Below are 22,210 nucleotides of genomic sequence, written 5' to 3'. Positions count from 1 at the left end.
CTTGTGCCACTCCTCCAGCTTCAGTCCAACCCTCGCCACATCAAAAGCACAACACTCCAACAGCATAATGTTGAGAATAGCAACAAGAAATGCTAAAAATAGAATTTAGAATATTCCAATTTTAATTTGTCCTTCAATTAAAATTGGGAATTAAAATTCGAATTTAGTCTCACTAGCTGCTTGAAAAATAATTAATTAATTCATCTTGAGTTAATTAGTTGGAGAAATTCAAGCTAGAAGTCTTTGTGAAGTCATGCAACAGATATCCCTTAAATTAAGGAGATTATCCCTTAATTAAGGAGATAATGATGAGTTGTATTTGAGTTGTAATTATTTAGCTCAGTTAACTGAGTTAACTCCAGTTAAATTAGTTCCAAACAGTTTGAGGAACTAATTGTGAGTTCACTCAGTTAATGCATGCATGCATGAAACTAGTGTACTCCAAATAACTGAAGATTCTCTCATAAATAACTCATGCATGTCAGTTCAGACAAAGACCCAATTGAGATTAAATATAGGGACATTGTACTATCAGTTGGAGGAATTTTCCAATAAAGGAAACTCATCCATGCAGAAAGAATAAGGTTCCTTGAGGATTGCGCAGTTCTTACAAGGTGTAGGATCAGTGTGAGTGATCAGTGTTCCACTTGGTAACAGGAGGTTCACCCAGAGAAACTACACAAGGAAATAGGAGGCTTGGAGGACAGAGGAGAAGGTTTGTGAGAAGCCTTGTTTGCCTGTGAGCATCCAGGAGGATTGTACTGAGAGTTGGCTAGCTGTGAGAGCTAAAGTTTTATGTAATCTTGATGTATTTCCACCTTGTATGATAATACAGATAGTGGGTTTTTTAGCTTAGGATTTCCCCAGAGTATTCTTCTATGTTTCATGTGTATTGATTCTGCTTCTGGTTATATGTGTTCTACTTGATCTTGCTCAAATATATTAAGCTTCTGCAAGTTTGATAGTAGAAGTAGATTATAGTATTTTGCTTTGGTATATTGCATTATCGAGTTAATCTATAGTCAAATTTTCTACATAGATCTCAGAGGTAGTTTTGTAGAAGATTTGCAAAATTTCTACATGGTATCAGAGCGAGGTTCTGTAGAAAATGTTCTACATGGTATCGGAGAAAAGGTTATCATAGCTGTGAACAGTTTACTGAGAAGAATTCAAAGTTTCAAGTTCGGGGTTGCAGGTGCAAACTGAATTCACAACATGGGACATTATGCAAATAATTGCCCATCGAAGAAGTCCAAGAAGGGATCCTTAGAAGGATCATAAGGTGAGGAATTAGCCTCTCAGTTCGAAATGGACTTTACCCTCTTTGCATGCATGGTGTCATCGATGATGGGTTGTGTTTGGTATATTGACAGTGGAGCCTCATTCCACATGACCGGTGATAAAAATTTATTCAGTACCCTGGAGGAGAAATACCTCAAGATACGCATAGAGATGGGTGACGAGAGAAGGTATAGTGTTTCAGGAGTGGGCACGGTTACCTTTCAGAGGGAGCATGGAGCTCCTATCACCTTGACTGATGTGAAGTATGTGTCAGGACTAAAGAAGAACATGGTATCGGTCGCGATGTTGGAGGATAAAGGCTATGATGTTGTCTTCAGTAAAGGAAAGGCGTTCCTAAGACACATAGCCACGAGTCAGACAAAGAGGTTTGGGATTCGAGTAAAGAATCTCTATAAACTAGAGGTATATGATTGTGTTGCATTGAGTTCAAAAGCAGAATTGGTGCAAAGCCAAGGCATTAGCGAGTTATGGCATAGGTGATTGGGCCATTTGCATCATGGGGCCTTGAAGATAATGCAGTAGATATCTACCAGACTTCCCAAACGTAAACTTGAGCAAGTTGACATATGCAAAGGTTGTACCTTGGGAAAGTACGCCAAGTCTTCCTTTCATGATTGAGACAGTCGAGCAGAAGCGATCTTAGAGCGAGTTCATACTGATGTGTGTGGACCATTCTTGATGGCATCCACAGCGAAGCAAAGGTATTATGTGATTTTCATTGATGATTATTCTCGTAAATGATGGATTTATTTCATGCAAAAGAAGGATCAAACCTTCTCAAATTTTTGTGAGTTCAAAACTTTGGTTGAGAAAGAATCAGGGAAGAAGATCAAGGCCTTGAGAAGCGACAACGGTGGAGAATATGTCTCTCAATAGTTTAAAGACTTCTGTGCAGCGGAAGGAATTAAAAGAGAGTTGGCGGCACCTCATAACCTCACAACAGAATGGGGTGGCCAAGAGGAAGAACAGAACGATCGTAGGGGCAACACGGGTGTTGCTGCATGACCAAGGCCTACAACTTCATTTGTGGGCTGAGGCATGTAACACAATGGTCTATTTTCATAATAGAATCCTGCATCGCATACTTGGGATGAAGACACCAGAGGAAGCTTTCTCCGATAAGAGACCAGATGTAGGTCACTTCAGGATCTTTGGCTCATCGGTATATTGCCATGTGACAAAGGATGCACAGAAGAAGCTTGATCTGACAGTGGTTCTTCACATATATCGGGTGTATTTGCCTACCAATTAGAGGACAGTGGTTCCCAGAGATCTCAAGTTTGATGAGCAGAAGGCCATGTGAGTTTCCCTTGAGAGGGAGCTCAAACTACAGGTTGTGGAGTAACTGTTGGTTCCTAAGGAGGAGGAGCCTCAGACTGATGCGGAGTAGCCGCATGCAGAGGCTTCAAGAGTGGAGACATCCACTTAAGCAGAGTCTTCCATAGATGGATGGAAGCACACAAGAGAAGCTGATAGATTATTGTCAGATGCGAGAGAGAATGTGGGAGAACCATCTTCTTAGCATATCCAGAGGAGGTCACCTGAGAGGTACACTGGATACATGCCCCATGTTGGGGAATGTGTTGAGACCGAGCCATCTTCCTTTGAGGAAGCAGTGCTGCAGCCGATTTGAGTTGATGATATGGTAGAGGAGTATGACTCCATAGTTCGGAACAATGTTTGGGATGTGGTTCCAAGACCGAAGAATAAGTAATTTGTGAGTTCCCATTGGCTTTACAAGGTAAATAAAGCTACTGATGGTAGTGTGGAGAAGCATAAGGCAAGATTTGTTGCCCATGGTTTTTCACAGGTCGAGGGGATTGACTATGATGAGACTTTTGCTCCTGTCGCAAGGTACTCATCTATCAGATCTATATTGGCTCTATCAGCACAGATAGGTTGAAAGATCCATCAGATGGATGTGAATACTGCATTCCTCAATGGCTAGATTGAGGAAGAGGTGTACATAGAGCAGCCGGAAGGTTTTGAGACCTTTGATCGTGATCCGCATGTGTGCCGACTCAAGAGAGCTTTGTACAGGCTGCAGCAAGCACCTCGTGCTTGGTACACCAGGATCGACAACTACTTCACTAGGTTGGGCTTCACAAAGAGTGAAGCGGATGCGAACTTGTACCACATCATGGTGAAAGGTAAGTAGTTGATCATTGTACTTTATGTTGATGATCTCATATTGACAGGTGATGATCAGTTGATCATGTCTTCCAAGGAGGACCTTGCAAGAGAATTCGAGATGAAAGACATGGGTCTCATGCATTACTTCCTTGGCATGGAAGTATGGCAGAAGGATGGGGAGTTGTTTGTGTCTCAGGGCAAGTATGCCAATGAGATACTTAGGAGATTCCACATGGAGAAGTGCAAGCCCATGCAGACTCCTCTAGCAAGTAAGTGGAGGAAGGAGGATGCTACTTCAGGAGAAGTAGTAGAGGCTACTGTGTACAGGAAGCTTATGGGTTCACTGATGTACTTAGTGAACACACAACTAGATTTGTGTTATGCGGTGTGTTGGCTTGTTGGGGCCTGACCCAGGTTCGAAAGTGATTTCGCCAAATAAATCCCTTTCGGCCCTTTCGGCAACAATCCGTGAAGTGCGGACTGAGGTCTCACCCGAGGTAGTATGGGAGGGTGCTAGAACCAGGTTTCTGCACCCTAGGGATGTCTTGATGAAGGCTGGGAAGTTTTTGAACTGATCCTGTGTGCTTGCGCCGCTCCGCACAAACGTCTAACCTTCGCGTGGCTCTGTAACGAGCACGAAGAGGCACTGTCTAGATCCTTTATCCTTACGGTGTTATTATTATAGATCTTAACTTAATTATGTGGGCCCAATATTCTCATCAATCATTCAACAGTTATAACAAGTGCGCGCAATCATAAACTATAAAGAGATGCAAAGATATAACAGAAGCATAAACACACAAATTTACGAGAAAATGCACACTAGTTCAGAATCAACTTAGCTTTTATTAATCTTCTGGTCTAGTACAATCCCAACTCCGCCATATGCACTCAGATGCAAGGGTCTGTGCACACAACTGCGGACTCTACCAAACCTCTGCACACACAGCTGCAGAACCTCTCCTTCCTACTACAAATCCAGACTTGAACTTACAGATTCAGAATGAAATCCTTATCCAAAGACCATATTACTTCAGATCAAGACTAAAAACTGACTTCTACACTTAGAGCTTCACTCTATTTATACATTCCCATTGTCCGCGGACCATGGATAGGCCGACACATTATACTAAATTATAATATTTTAGGGCAGACAACTCTAGACTCTCGCTCTCTCTGCCCGCATTTTGCAGGGTCTTTACATTATTTTGACCAAAACTCAGATTTAAGCCCAAAAACCCGCTATGGGGGATCCGTTGTCCAACACGGTGAACCAGTTGAGTCAAGCGATGGTTCAGCCTACCAAGATGTTTTGGAAGGTGGAAAAGCATGTATTGAGATACCTCAAAGGCAAATCTCAGTATGGATTATGGTACAGACGAATAGAGGGAGTGAAGCTACAGGGCTTCACTAATGTAAATTGGGCAGGGAATCCATCATATTGGAAGAGTACATCAAGAGGGATTTTGAACCTTGGGTCAGCAGCAGTTTCTTGGTACAGTAGGAAATAAAGGTCAGTTGCACTCAGCTCAGCAGAGGCAGAATACATGGTTGCAAGTCAAGCAGCATGTGAGGCCATCTAGATGTGGAAAATCCTAGTCAGTCAGTATGATCAGAGGATGGATCCAACTATGATCTATTGTGATAATCAGAGTTGTATCAAACTCTCTAAGAATCCAGTATTTCATGATAGGTCCAAGCACATCGACTTCCGGTATCATCATATCACAAAATGCGTAGCAAGGAGGATCATGTTGCTGCAGTATATTTTGACAGAGCAGCAAGATGCTAACATTTTGACAAAGGCATTGTCAAAGTGTAAATTCGAGTTCCATAGAGACAGGATCAAGGTGGTAGATAATCCCTTTCTTTTTTAGAGGGAGTGTTGAGAATAGCAACAAGAAATGCTAAAAATAGCATTCATAATATTCCAATTTTAATTTGTCCTTAAATTAAAATTGAGAATTCAAATTCAAATTTAGTCTCACCAGCTACTTGAAAAATAATTAATTAATTCATCTTGAGTTAATTAGTTGGAGAAATTCAAGCTAGAAGTCTTTGTGAAGTCATGCAACAATTATCCCTTAAATTAAGGACATTATCCCTTAATTAAGGAGATAAGGATGAGTTGTATTTGAGTTGTAATTGGTTAGATCAGTTAACTGAGTTAAGTTGAGTTAAATTAGTTCCAAATAGTTTGAGGAACTAATTGTGAGTTTAGTCAGTTAATGAATGCATGCATGCAACTAGTGTACTCTAGATAACTGAAGATTCTCTCATAAATAACTCATGCATGTTAGTTCAGACAAAGACCCAGTTGAGATTAAAGACAGGGACATTGTACTATCAGTTGGAGGAATTTTCCTATAAAGGAAACTCATCCATGCAGAAGGAATAAGGTTCCTTGAGGATTGTGCAGTTTTGATAGGGTGTAGGATCAGTGTGAGTGATCAGTCTTCCACTTGGTAACATGAGGATCACCCAGAGAAACTGCATAAGGAAATAGGAGGCTTGGAGGGCAGAGGAGAAGGTTTGTGACAAGCCTTGTTTGCCTTTGAGAATCCAGGAGGATTGTACTGAGAGCTGGCTAGATGTGAGAGCTAAAGCTTTGTGTAATCTTGATGTATTTCCACCTTGTATGATAATACAGATAGTGGTGTTTTTAGCTGAGGCTTTCCCCAGAGTATTCTTTTGTGTTTCATGTGCATTGATTCTGCTTCTAGTTATATGTGTTTTGCTTGATCTTGCTCAAATATATCAAGCTTCCGCAAGTTTGATAGTAGAAGTATATTATAGTATTTTGCTTTGGTATATTGCATTATCGAGTTAATCTGCAGTCAGATTTTCTACATAGATCTCAGAGGTAGATTTGTAGAAGATTTGCATAATTTCTACACATAACATTGCTTAACATAAACTCAATCCTCAAACCAACAGAATTTCCTTACAAACTTCATATTCTAGCCAATTGATCACTATGATGAGTGCTCGATTTATAGGAAATAGAGGTGGTTTTCTCATAAATGAGGGTATTGAATGGCCTTCCAAACTTGGAGTTAGTTTCCATGGAGTAAGGGATGAGAGGATAGGAGGTTAATGGATCCTTATCCTATCCAATTTCGAGCTCATAGGAGGGTGTTAGCGCTTGAAATTTCACCTCAGGCTGAGAAAGGCAAACTCCAAGGCAACATCAAACCACTTAGCCTCGTAGCTAGCCCTACGGGGCAGGAGAGGGCTCTCTCCGGTATATCTCAGCAAAGATATTCAAAGGGCGGAGATAACCAATAGAGAACACTGATTTTAGGCTAGTAAACTGATAAAAGGTTTGATTTGAGATTTTTGGGATTTTGGCGGAAAATCGGGGAAAGGCAATTTTGGGTGCGGGGATTGGACACAGTTTTTGCAGGGGGTTCTTTGGGGCAAGGTAGGAGACTGTATTGATGCCTTTGAAAGAGTCAGATGGGCAAGAATGAATGGTGAGGAGCTAAGGAGAGCAAGTAAATACCTTGAGTTCTCCTTAAACAGATGAAAACATTGATATTAAGCAAACTTAAAAGCAGAGCATGGCAATCATGAATTCTACTTTAACACTTCATTTGCCTAATTTGCAGAAGGAAAAGTAAGAATATTATTCACATAAAAAACTTACAAGTACAAAGAGAAGCACACCATCAATACATGTAACCACAGGAATCCCAAAAAGGACTGCAAAACCTTGGTCTTTCTTCCTTTGCCAAAATTGCAGAGATACAATGAGCAATACAATAGAAGCTTTCTCCCTCAAGAGTCCAACCATGAAAATGACCAAGAAAGTACATAATATAGGCAATCTAACATCTTTCCTTGCCTCTAGGGTTCGAGCTCACTATCCTAGGAGTTGTTTCAACCAATTCCAAACTGAGCACTAAAATCTAGGCAGTCAAAACAACTTGCCTCTATAAGCTAGGAAACCAATTCATTCATTAAATTTTTGCCTATTTCATGAATGAATCTTCTAGAAGAGATAAATAAGTGTCAAAGTATCATAAAATTACATCGTTTACATCAAGGAGGATCAAAATCCACTCCAAAAAGTCAAACCTAGTCAAAACTGCGTTTTGCTGAGCTGTAGGTGCATTTCTGGAAAAATAGCCTAATGCGTAGCGCCCTGATTCTCAACGCGTAGCGCGCCTTTGGGCCTGATTTTGAGGCACTTCCCAGTGTCCAAATGAGGTAAAAGTGGTCTTGTTGGAAAGTTCTGGATGTCTACTTTCCAACCCGAGTGGAATTTTGCAACTTGGTGTCCATTTGCCTCTCCAAAATTGCAATCTCCCAAGACTGCTTCCTATGTGTAAAAAGGTGGCAGAAAGTCATTTTTTGCTTGTTTTTTGACCTTCTAGAGGCTCAAAACTTGGTGAAATTTCTTGGCAATTGCTGAGCAAGTGTATTTTTGCATGAAAAATCAAAAAATGCTGAGTTTTCATGAAAAGGAGTTGCCCATCTTCAGGTAGCGCGCGGCGCGCTACGCGTTGGGGAAGAAAACCTGGTTTTTGCCCAAAAATTCACAAATGACCAAAAATGCTCAAATTTTTTTGACATTTGTGCAGAAGGTAAGTCATTTAGCACCATGCTCCTTCAAGGAAGCCTCAGCTTATATGTGGAGGGGATCGGGCCCTTTTCTTCGTTTTAGTGCCTTGGCCAACCATCCTTTGAGCACCTTCATTTTTGCCTTACATACGTGCATTCGAGCCCAATAATGGTTTTTCATGTTCCGGAGCATGTCCTTATATTTTTTAGCCTTGGCTAGCAACCTCTCCAAATGAGCATTGACCCGGAGAAGCATAGCCTCTCGCTCAATGGGTACCAAATCACCGGGTCTCTTACGAGCCAAGTTGTGGTCTTCATGGATCCTCCGCAACTCATCAAGAGTGTGTTCATCTTCTAGTTGCTTGTTGCGCTGCTCTAAGTAGGTGATTGTCCAATTTTCCATTTCCAACCTTTGCTGCAACGAGTCATTTTCAGCCCTCAATTGCTGGATGATCTCCTTTGGCTCTAGGCTAGGAGAACTGATATCGAGGTCAACAACATCTATGCCTGGATCACCTGATGGCCCCTCATCAATGTTCGGCTGCTTTCCTCTCTCTTGTACCTGTGCTACTGTCGGAAACGAGGCCCCTTCCACCTAGTGTGGAGATAACACTCGTGGTGCTGATGAAGAAGGCGAGACCCCTTCTACCTGATGTGGAGAAAATACTCGCCGAGCTGATGCAAATAAGGCCCTGTGGCCTCTCTGATATGTGACCAATGGAGGGGAGCTGACATGTCTGGGCTCCAGGATGTCATACTGCTGTGAAGGTCCTCCCTCCTCATGAAAAACCTCAGGGGGTGGTGGCGCTGTGAATAAATCTCGAGAGATGAAATCCTCCCATGGAATACCCTGCTGGGCCAACTGATGCATGACCACAATCTCGATCAAAGCATAATGGTAGATGCTCCTGTGTTGCTGTACTGGGCTCTTTCTCTGCACCAAGGGCACCATCCTCTCAATATTCCGACACATGAAGAAAGGAATGTTCATCATCTGTACCCGTGTGAAATTCATCAACAAGCGGATATGGTACGAATACAAACGTGAAAATCTGCCTTCACAGGTGAAATAGCGAATGATGAGCCTCATCAAGGGTGCATACTCATCCCTCAAGAATCTGAAAGGAAATACGCCAGTCAGGTGTCTCATATATACAGGTTTAATGTAGGGCTCAAACTGGAATTTGTCCAACAGCTGGCGCTTGTTCCACTATTCTCCAACATTGGGTATCCCTGTTGCTTGAGCAACAACCTCCGGTGACAATGTAAAATCCACCCCTGCAAGATTCACATGCCCATTGTGCAAATGCAAAACAAACAAGCAGACCAATTCCCTGTGGTGCTGAATTTGGGAAATTCTCTCGCAATATTCATAGCATGATTGAAGACGGAAACATGTGACTGCAAGTGGACAAGCTTGCAAATAGGCCAAAGAGGTGGGCTCCTCTCTCACATGCTGACCACCTTTACCACCCCTGTAAGGCCTCCTTGGAACCTCAACCTCCAGTGTTCACTCACGGTCATCACTTTGCTCATAGTCTGTTTCGGTTTCTGACATGGTTTCAAGAACAAAATGGTTGAAATGTACTACTGCTTCTGCCCAAATGACCTGTTGTTTTGATTGTTTGAATGCTGCTCCAAGGGGACAAAAACACAAGGGAGATGTTAGGGAGGGGGACTTTTGAGGGGATTTAGGGAAAATATATATAAAAGGGAATTTAGGGAAGGAATTATGACACATACATCATCACACAATCATAATTTGTAGGGGTTTGATAGGAGGTAGGATTTAGGTAGATTTTATTGAATTTTAGGGATAGGTAGGGTTATAGGGCTTTTGATAGTTTTTGTTAGGGAAATTGTGTGAAAGTGACGAGGGAAGTGATAATGGGAATGTGGGGAAATGAGGGATTGAAAAAGAATGACCTTGGGCAGCAAACTCAAAACCCTAGCTTCACTTGCAATTTGAAATTTTTAAACATAATATATATGAATTTCATGCTTCACACTTGATGGCATTTGACAAATTCTCCATGCTCATTTTTCTTTAGCAAGCAAAAAACATTGATGATTGGAGGCCTAACTGTAAAACTTAGGAGATTTGAGGTCGTTTTGAAGCTTCACTGGCAGTTTTTGTAGGTGAAAACCCAACGCGTAGCACGCAGGTCCTGACGCGTAGCACGCGCCCAACGCGTAGCGCCCGACCAATTCTTCCACTGCAGAGTGTGCCCTGACGTGTAGCGCGCAGGCCCTGATGCGTAGCGCGCAGGTGCTGTCGCTCAATTCGCCCAGTTTCACACTAAATCGCCTTTCACACTTGCTCTTGGAGTCTTGGAGGCAAATGAATTGCAAAATGAGGAGGGAGGGGCTTTTATAAGCTTGATTTAAATTAATTTCCCTTCAAACCCACTTTATAATGTTTATGCAATGACACTTTTTAAAACTAATTACTGCTGACTTGTGGTTTCCTTTTTGTCATGAAATTGGTTGAAATGATGCTTTTTCTTGAAAAATTTTGCAGGGATAGTTTCTGAGGAGTCTTGGCAAAGGAGACCAAGGCCGCATGCTGACTTCTGGAGAATTTGAATTTTTTACAAATTTTTACAAAAATGAGAAAATGACCTTGGCTTCAAAAACAGGGTTTTTGAACTCAAGGTAAAAATTAGCTATACAATTTGAAATCATCTGAAGTGATGCTTTGATGGACATCCCTCTGGCCTGCTGGGCACTTATTGACCTTAAAATACATGACCTTAAAAGACAAAATTGGACTAAACCCTAGACCTAGTACTTTGACTTCAAGACAAGACCAATGACCCTGTAAAGAATTTATTGACTGAAACAAACTTAATCCAGCGGTGCCAAAAGGGGAATAAAAGACACAAGCTCCTCCATCAGGGTTATGGCATGCCTAATGGAATGCAATAAGATGACACTGATGAGAAACATAGTTATGAAAATGCAAAGAGCTTTGATCGCTGATGGAGGGCTACTAGACCGACTCTAACAGAGGGGATAAGAGATGGGAACCTTCTAGAATCATCTAGAATGAAGGAATATTCCCAGAACCCTATGCAAATTTCGCTCAATCTCGCCCATTGCAAGCTAAAGAGGGCCTAAGTGCACTGCACTGCAGGCCACAGTGGGCCTGCCCACTCTGCACTACACTGTCTCATGGCTTGGGCTGTGCTGGTGTCCCAAGGTGGCATTTCAGGAAGGCTTCAGGCCAGGAAACTTTCATAGAAGGAAGAATTCAATGAGTTAACTTGTATTGGGCATGTAACAACTGAATTAGGGTTTGATTAGCCCTAATGGTACTGATCTGAATGTCGAGAGTGATGTGCCCAAAAAGACCTGTAACAGTTGCCCCCTAAAGCATGAAGTCGAAAATGATAATGTCAAGTGATATGCTTTATGATGTGACGGAGAGGAACTGAAGCGAATGGTGACCTACATCGATTACAATACATAACATCATGATATTTTGGATGTTTCATGAATTGTTGAGGGAAGGAATACCCATACTCAGCATATAAACTTTTCATTACATGTACATAGATATTTTTCTACAGATATAGACCCATGATGGGATGACCATCAGTGTAAAGCCATCGTACAAATGATTTAGTACTCTCTTGAAATCGCAGCCCGGATGGATGAAACTAGATCTGGGGTCTTCTATCTCATCCAATCATTCACTCAAGTACGAGTCTAACCATGTGAATATGTGATCTGAAGTCGAACATGGGAAGACACTGTTTGATTACCAGCGAATGATGTAAGTCGTTAACATACGCAAGAGAGATCACCAATAATGATAATGATTCTCAAGGTACTGTAGTACATTATGCATGGTGTGAATCGATGATTTGATTTCGGACACCATACAAAGTCTTTCGGTCGAAGGCCGGTGATGTCAACCTGTCACCAGAAGCAAGAAACTTGCCATTGATGCATGCAAGCCCCAAGGTACTGAAAGGGTGTTTCTAAGTCCACTTCTTGGATAATGTGCTGATATTGACAAGAAGCGACTCGTCGCAGGAGGGCCTTGATGTATCCCACATCAACGACACGAAACGAGTGTAATGATTTTGGAGATGGAATGTGACTGAAGACACAAGGTTTAGGAATGGAAGTCATGAGAATGAAGGTTTATAAGTATTTCAAAGGATGAGTTTTATTGAGTGACTTCTCTTGAACATATTGGCGACACTGAATGAATTGGAAGCATTGACCCAAAACCAAAGTGATGGATGGTGTGATAGACCATAGGTATGATAACCATCAAGCAGATAACCCAACCCAAATAGTCACGGAGATGAAGTGAAAGTTTCATGTTCAAGAGTGACTTGCTACCATAAAGTGATTTATCCCTTTTTCCATTTTCCCCAGTCATTGCTGACTAGTACCTCTTTATTTTTTAACAAGCTTGAGGAGGATAACATATGCTTGTAGTATAATTCCACCCTTCAGGTGAATCCATTGCTATGTGATGTTTTAACGAGCCTAGCGAAGGTGAAACTTGGTCTTGTTATGATGGAAAAGTTTGTCACTATTTCATGTTTTAACGAGTTTAACGACAATGAGAAGTCGCTCCTTTTCATGTTTAGAGAGTTTGAAAAGCGACAAAAAGAAAACTCCACAAGTTATTTTTCGTAATTTTATCTCTCAAGTCCGAAAAAGCGTAAAATAATACAAGAGATAACTTATTGACCATGTTCGATCAACGTATTCCTTTTTCGTAAGTAATCTATCTCAGTCCGGAAAAGTGTTAAAATTATACTGAGTAGATGTCGTTTCCAATCCATTTACGAGCTAAAAAGGACAAGCACCCAACAATATTTTCATGTTTAAAGAGTTGGAAAAGAGCTTGAAAGTAGACCCCCTGTTTTTATTTTCTTTTAACGAGTCAAAAAAGAAAAATACCCGGTGACCTTTTCATTTTTTACGAGTCAAAAAAGAGCTTAAAGGTGAGTTGTCCTGGAGGAACGAGTGGTATAAAGGGTAGCAACTGGTTCCGGCAATGTAGGAACTGCTCAAAACATGTTGATTTATGTGAAGAGGCTGGCTAATAAGACTACTCATTGCAAATGTTCCTCAAAAAGGGTAAAACAACCAAGTGAAAGTGTATGCTCGACCAAGTAGATGGTGACGATGGAAGGTGAAAAATCAAGGCTCATCTGACAAAAGAGGCTGATAGAATGGAAATCACGAGGGTTAAAATGGACATGGGTTCATTTTTACACAAGCTTGAACCATAGGGAACCATGCTGGATTAAGTTTCATGTTTACACAATCTTTAAACAAAAAACTATGCTTGGATTCAGTTTCATTTTTACACAAGTTGGGTTCATTTTTACACAATATTGAACCATGAAAAAACTATGCTTGAGATTGGTTTACATAACCCTAGCATGATGACTCGCTCTAATAAGTCACATGAATGACGAGTCGTAAAAAGGAAACGAAGGGTGAAGATTTGGGAAGGAAGACATTTATCCAGGAATTAATCTCCAAGGCAGAAAAAGAACAGTCCAGCTCTCAAAGGAATGCAAGGAAAACAGGGCCACAAAAAGCTGTTACCCCCATAGTGAAAGTAGAAACCTCTAATTCCTCCATCTCGGGACCGTATCATTCTAAAGCTAGCACTCATACCCCCAAGGCCAAGGATTCAATTCATGAGCAAGAAGGGGAAGCTAGTAGCCAAAATTTGAGGACCGAGGGGCAAGGGGAAACTGAGGGGGAACATCGGACACTTGAGATGGGAAAACACTTGTTGGTTTATCAACATCCAGATACAAGTAGTGTGGTGAAATAGCCAACCCCAGGGGTATCTGAGGCACTAACTACATCTACAGGGCCATCACAAACACAATTCGAAGGACATCTGCTACAGCAAGGGTTAGAGGAATTAATCATGGGGGACAACAATGCTAAAACAGACACCACTACCACCACCTTTGAGTTCCCAATCGGGAATATCAGAGGTGAAGCTCCTATGAAGAATATTCCTCTATCATCCTTACCATCCTTCCAGGGGATGACTGTGGAAGATCCAGACACATTTCTATTTGATTTTGATGTCTTATGTAGAAGTTATGATTATACAACATATGCTCAGAAGTTAAAGCTATTTCCTGCTACCTTAAAAGGGGTAACCTTGGGATGGTTCATGTGATTGGGTTCCGCTTCTATTTCAACATGGAATGATATGAAGGAGACGTTCTTGTCAAAATATCAGGACTATTGCAGGACCAGGGATTTAAGGGAAGAGATATTTAGGATGACGCAGAAGGAGGATGAAAGCCTGGAAGATTATGTGGAACGGTTCCACTACAATCTGCAGAGGTCTAAACATAGCGATTTAGACCCAGAAATCTTGAAGACTATATTCATCAGAGGAATGAGGGATGACTGCCTTGACACCCTGAACCTATTGGGAAAAGGGGATATATTGCAAGAGCCATTTGCTGAAATTGTAAAGATCTGCCTAAGATTCTCTTGAGGATTGTCCAAAGGAAGGAGTACAGTTCGGGATGCCTTTGTTCGCATACAAAAATCTGCAGGCAAAGGAGTAACCAGAGCAGAGATCGGGAATTTGTTCGAAAATTTCAAGTCTAATATCCTCAGTACTCTCTCAGCCTAGATAACAATAACACATATTAAGAAGACACAAACAGAAGTTAACACACCCCTGGTTGTGTTCTGTCCGACTTGTCAAAAGAAACATCCCTTCAGGGAGTGCAAATTGAATAGCATCAACCTGTGTAATATTTGCGAGCTGGATCATTCAATGGAGAAGTGTCCAGAGATTCCTAGACTAAAGGCAGTACTCAAAGAATAAAGCGAAGAGGTCCAGTCCTCTTACTTCATCACAATGAGGCCATGGAAACCGCGACCTCTAGGTATGTCTCAAGACTTTTCCTCTTTCAATTCGTGGAACAATGCATATAATAACCAGCAATATCCATGGCAATATTCTACCCCTCCTTCAGCACAGTTCCCTTCACCCTGGAACCAATGGTCTCCATCTCCTCCTGTTCAATATCCTCAATCCCAACCATACCCTTGGAACTAGAACTAGAGAGGAAATGTCCAAAATTCAACTTTACCTACACCACCCATGCAACAACAGCTGCAATTACCTCCTTTCCAAGCTCCTACTCCTCCACCACCTGTGTGACCCCAATTACCTGTGCAACCTAACCCAAACCCAAACAATAAAGCAACTTAGGGCATAGAGGCTCCTACAACCTTCCAGACCTACCTTATTACCCCCATGGGACTTAATGAAATACAATTGTGATCAGGCACGGTAATTAACCCTAGTCACTCCCCTATCATTACAGAGGAGGACTGTGAGCCATCCAGAGGAGATGTTGGAGGCTCTGAGGCAGCTACTGTGCCTACAACAGTTGATATAGAGGAAGTTGTTACATCTATAACAGTTGACCCTCGAAGAACTATTACATCTGTAACAGGTAATTCAGGGAAGGCTGATACACCTGTAAAAGTAGATTCAACTATTGTAACGCAGGACCCCCCGTACCCTTAGAGATTGGTCGAACCTAGGATAACTTCACAACCTGAATCTGATTTTGTTAAGGAGTTGCAAAATTTTTATGTATGAATTCCTCTGCTGCAAGCCCTTAAATAAGTACCTATCTATGCCAATATAGTGAGATATTTGTGTATCAAGAAACCTGGGAGGAAGCCTAAAGACCTTGCCACCATCCATGTGATGGGAAAATCATCTGAATTAATGTTTGCTCAACCTCTCCTTACTAAGAACAATGATACAGGAATTTTTTAGAAATAATACTGAGAGGGGGGGTGAATCAGTATTATCAAGTCAATTATTTTTCATTTCACAATCAGTTTTGTATACGCTACTTCAGTTAGTGAAAATCACGTATATATGCAACTACAGTTAAAGAAACTAGCGTATAACCTGCAGACTTATAACTTAATTTACTCTTCATATGTTGATCATTAATCTGTGCATCAAAACCATATAAACAGTGACCAGGAATAGTAAAACAGAGCAGACAGTCACACACAAGAACACAAGATATAAGGTGGAAACCCAATGTGGGTGAAAACCACCTACTACAATTCATCTTTATCTTCTTTTAATTAGAAAATTCTTTTTACAATGTTTTTGTACTAGTGCAATCTTATACCAATACGCAGGCTTCTACCTGCAGAAGGCTACAACCTTCTCTCATTCTCCAGCTTCTCTTGGAAGGGAGCTACAACCCCCTTAGATCTTGTACTAGTTGATGTACTATTACGTAGGTGCTGGCCTACAGAAGGCTACAACCCTCTCTTTTCTTCCAGGGACCACGTTTCATAAATTTTCAGACTGGATCCATTAATAACATTAATCAAACATCAAATACATCTACATAAACCAATCTCCTTTGCACCAATCAAAACTAAATCAAACAATCACTTCTCTGAATGCTGTAACCAGAACACATTAACTGTAACCAGAAACCAATCCTGAACCCAGAACACTACAGCAATAAACAGAAGTATCTAAAACATATTTCATGAGACGTACACTACTTCAATATGTATAACCTATGTGCATACGATGTTGTATTAAGGCCAACCTGTGTATATGCTATTTTGAATTACTGAACTAGTGTGTATACGTGCCTTTGCTATGAAGAACTTGCGTATAGATCTATAAAAGATAATTTACCCTTTTCAATTATTCATACTTTAGTTGTACCTAGATTATCAGATTTATAGATCAAGTCATGCGCCAAATATAACAAATCAAAATCACACAAAGATACATCTCTTCAAGCCTTGAGATATTGACCCATCAATCGAACTTATCCTTCTCCTTGCACTCAGGTTCCTCCTTGACTCAGATCCAGCTATGCGCCATAACCCAATGACCAGTATTCTAGATCTTTCTCTTCATCAGATATTCAATCCTTGAGTGAATGCCTTTGCCTAATGATCTCTTCCCCTTTTTTATAGTCTTAGGCCTTACTCAATACCATGGTCCAAAACCACTTAGACCCAATACTTAGGACTCAATACCTAGGTTCAACACTTCGAACGAGATACCATGGTCCAAAACCATAGGTCCAAATATCAAGGACTAAATACCATGGACTAAAACAAGTTTTCCCACATGTACGCACTCTTCCTTACATGAAAGTGTGTTCATACGCATATGCGCCTTTGTATTGGCTATCCCGCGTGTATACACGTCTTTGTCAAGGGGAACCTGCATATACCTCCTTCTCCTTGATTCTGAGAGCCTGAACTATGATCTGTCATTTGAGTGAGTTGCCATCAAGAACAACACTTGTGTCATAGTGCCAATCCGGTGTCATAATGTCAACAATCTCCCCCTTTGGACTTGATGGCAACCCCAAGTTACTCAAAGTCATTCTCCCCCTTTGTCATCAAGGGCAAAGGGTTATGCTCCCCCTGAGTACATGTTGAAATCTATGCTCTGCTGTGATGTCCATGCTCCCCCTGACTGTAGGCAAGGTCTGCAAAAAAAATGTTCTAAAAGAAATAACATGACTCTATACATCATAAATGACCTTCCTATCACCAAAGACTCATACATACATCCATCTCCCAACCAAGTGGGGATATACCAATATTGACTCATCCATCCAACCAAGTGGGGATACCCCAAGAGTTTACACATGATAAACAAGAACATTGCATCATCCATCCCAGGCACAGTGGGGAAACGAAAATAGGTCGTTACATGACCTTGATAATAAAAGATATACATGACATAGAGACAAAAATATCTAAGACAAGACTAGCAGCATCATTAATCATCAGCAACTAACATCAGCAGCATCTGTCAATCATCATTCAAACCGGCAACCATGATCTCCCTCTGCACCTGTTCCACCTGAAACAAAAACATCTTCTAAGATAATGCCAACAATGCATTATTAGAAGTATATGCTCCCCTCAACTTGTGCCAGATGATCTCTGTTAGACCCATATCAGACTCCTTTCATCCTGAGTCTGGCCCACTACTTGTCTTCAAACCAACATATGTGCGATTGTATCCATAAAAAACCGGTGTATGTACATGGATACGCTTCATGAAACTCGCGTACAACCACTATTCTCTGAACCAGATAATTTCAATAGCAAGATGATGCATCAACTATTCCTAGCTTCTGTCTGAGGTATTCAAATGTCTCCCTGGGCAGAGGTTTGGTGAATATATCAGCAACCTGTTCCTTGGAGGGAACATATTCCAATTTGACCTTTTATTCAAGCACTTTTTCCTGAAGAAAATGATATTTGATAGGTATGTGCTTGGTCTTCGAATGCATGACTGGATTCTTTGAAATACTGATTGCGCTTGTATTATCACGTAAAATGGAGATAGGTGGAGTATAAGTGATTTGAATGTCATGCAAAGTTTGCATCATCCAAAGGAGTAGTGTGCAGCAAGATGCAGCAGCCACATATTCTGCTTCAGATGTAGATAATGCAATTGATCTTTGCTTCTTGCTGAACCAAGATACTAATCTGGAACCCATAAAGAATGCACCACCACTAGTGCTTTTTCTGTCATCCACCCTTCCTGCCCAATCTGCATCTGTATATGCATGAAGTTAGAGATCTGTATCTCTAAGATACCATAAGCCATAGTTTTGAGTTCCTTGAAGATACCTGAAAATTATTTTAACTGCCTAAAGATGATTTTCCTTTGGATTTGCCTGAAATATTCCAACTATTCCCACTGCATGCATGATGTCTAGTCGGGTACCTGTCAGATAGAGCAGACTACCAATCATGGATCTATAGGTTGGTTGATGTACTGTTGTAGATTCATCATTTGCGCTAAGGTTGCATCCTGTTACCATAGGGGTACATACTGGTTTTGAATCCTCCATCCCATATTTCTTCAAGATCTGCTTGAGGTACTTGGTTTGTGATAGAAAAATACCGTCTTTGTTTTGTTGGACTTGTAATCCAAGAAAATAGGTGAGGTCACCAAGCAGGGACATTTCAAATTCTTTTTGCATCACCAAGGCAAAGTTTTGACTCATGTCTTCTTCATTGCTACCAAAGATGATATCATCAACATACACAACAAGTATTAACAACTTATCAATGTCAATTTTTATATATAGATTGCTATCTGTTGATCCTTTTGAAAAACCTTGTTGATGGAGGTACTTATCCAAACGATAATACCAAGCCCTTGGAGCCTATTTAAGGCCATAGAGAGCCTTTTTGAGTCTACATACAAGTTTTGGATCATTTCCAAGGATAAACCCATTTGGTTGCTCAATATACACTTCTTCTTCCAAGTCTCCATTCAGAAAGGCAGATTTCATGTCCATTTGATATACTTTGAACTTCTAAGAGCTAGAAAGAGCAAGGAACATTCTTATCGCTTCAAGTCTGGCAACCGGTGCAAAAGTTTCTTCAAAGTCTATACCTTCTTTTTGAGCATACCCTTTACAAACAAGTCTGGCCTTGTTTCTAATAACATATCCATTTTCATTCAGCTTGTTTTTGAATATCCATTTTGTCCCAATGACATTCTTATCATTTGGTCTAGGAACCAACTCCCAAGTGTTATTCTTTTCAATCTACTCAAGTTCTTCATTCATGGCCTTGACCCAGTATTCATCTTTGCATGCTTCACTAACATTTCATGGTTCAACAGAGGAGAGAAATGCTAGATAGCTTGAAGCTTCTGTGATAATTCTTCTTGTTTGAACACGTGCCTCTTTCTGCCCCAAAATTTGAGTCTCTGGATGATTCTTCTGGACGTACCTGGATGGAGTCTTTTCTTCTATCCTTATTTGTTCTTCTGGTGCCTCATAGGTTTCTTCTTCATCATTAGTCTGATTTGATGTTGAAGGATAGTCCTCATCATCTTCGAAATATTCGTATTTTACCTGCCTTGGATTATTTCCTACTTCATCAACCACCACATCAATACTTTCAACAACTTTTCCAAGTCTTTTATTGTAACACTTATATCCTTTACTTCAGGAAGAGTAACCAAGAAGAATGCCTTCATCTACTCTCGGTTCAAACTTGCCAAGATATTCATTATTCCTTTTGATGTAACATTTTCTTCCAAAAATTTTGAAGTATTTAACCGTAGGAGTCTTACCATACCAAAGTTCATGAGAAGTTTGAGTGCTATTCACCCAGACGTTTGTTTTGTTGAGAATAGTAAAGGCAGCAAATGCAGATTCACCCCAGAAGGTTGTAGGAGTTCTAGACTCATCAAGCATAGCATGAGCAATTTGTTGAACCGTTCTGTTCATCCTTTCCACTACTCCATTTTGCTGAGGAGTCCTTCCGATAGAGAATTCCCTGCTTATTCCATGTTCTTCACAAAAATTGAAAAAATCAACCGAGGTAAATTCCCCTCCTCGATCAGACCTGAGATATTTGATTTTGTGATCTGATTCATTTTCAACCAAGGCTTTGAAAGCTTTTAACTTTTCGAAAGCTTCGTCTTTGTGCTTCAAAAGTCTTATCCAACACATCCTGGAAAAGTCGTCAATGAACAATATAAAGTATTCTTCTCCTCGAGGTGATTTTTTCCTTGATGGACCACATAAATCAGTATGGACAAGTTCAAGTGGCTTACTAGTTGATCCTTCCTTCTCAGGGAAATGGGTTCTGGTTTGCTTACCAAACTAACATGATTTTCATATTGTATTGTCTGGAATTTTGATGTCAGGAAGATCGCGAACAACCTGATATTTGCATATTTTCCTTATCTGAGGGAAGCTTAGATGCCCCAATCTTCTGTGCCATAGCCAATGTTCATCATTTTTGCTTAGATAGCATTGTTGTTGTCCTCCCTTGAGTATGTATAGATTATTTGGAGTTCTTATTCATTTGATCAATGTTTCTCCTGTATCAAGCTCACAAACAATACATCCATTTGATCGAAATATTACCTCATTTCCTTGATCACACATTTGGCTAACACTCAATAGATTATGCTTTAAGCCATCAACATACATAACATTTCCAGCTTTGACCTTTTCTTTCAAAATAACAGAACCTTTACCTTTTATGAGTGCAGGGGTGTCATTTCCAAATGAGACCTTCCTTTCCTTTTCTAAGGTACTATATGATTGAAGTTTTTCTTTATCACCTGTCATATGTTTCGAGCATCCACTATCGATGTACCACTGATTTTCCTGTCCTTCCATGTATAAGGCTATACCACATATTTCTGGTTGCAGTTATTTCTTTCTCCATGTTTTGGGACCCAATGAAGCTTGCTCCTTCTGAGTTGTTTGCCGAAACCTACTCCTGCATTCAAAATCTTCATGACCGAAGTTGTTATAAATAGAACATTCTATTTCATTTTCATGAACAGAAAAGTTATTGTAGGTCCTTTTCATGATCCCAGTCACACTCCTTTGATTTCGTGCCTCTCTAGTCATGATGGTCTTGTAGGCAACACATTGAGCAGCTTTGTTTCCAAATTTATGACAAGAGAAACATTGGCCATTGAAGAAATTCCCGCGATTATCAAATCCACCATCCAAGTGATTGTAGTTTCCATTGACATTCATTCTTGAGGCAAATTGAGAATGATTTACCTGCGGTTGATTGTAGCCTCTGTTCATCCTTGAAGTGGATTGACCCTGATTTACTTGGTGATCTTTGTTCATCCTTGAAGTGGATTGACCCCGATTTACCTGGTGATCTGCTTTATACCTTTGCTGCCCATTGTCAACCGATTCACTTCTCCTTGCTGCATCAAGATAACTCTTGGAGGTGGATGGCCTTTGTGCTTGAGATGCTTCTTCAGTATATGCAAGACATGTCTTTATTAGAGGAGAACGCTGCACTTTGATAATATCATCTAAAGTTTCAGATCCTTTAGAAAATCTAAGATTAAGAGCTTTTGTTTTCTCAATATCTTTTCCAAGTCCCACAATTTTACATTCTAACTTTTCATTATATTTTTCCCTTTCAACAAGTTGGAATGTCAGAGTATCTATAATCATACTCTTTTCTTCTAGACAAATTTAAGTTTAGAAATTTCTTCATAGAGATCATCTTCATCTATAGCATCCAAGAAATCATCATCTTCAAAAGCCATCAAAAGTCTATAATCATTACCATGTTCATCTTCATTACTATTTGAAAGTCCATCGTTGTCTTCATGTGTATAATAACTCTTCTTACTTACGTTCTGTTCTCTGTT

This window comes from Pinus tabuliformis, chromosome 2_1 (assembly GCF_031772625.1).
Source record: "Pinus tabuliformis cultivar Carrire ecotype Pingquan chromosome 2_1, CPIR1, whole genome shotgun sequence".
NCBI classification, from domain to species: Eukaryota; Viridiplantae; Streptophyta; class Pinopsida; order Pinales; family Pinaceae; genus Pinus; species Pinus tabuliformis.
Note: the sequence above shows the minus strand (reverse complement) of the source record.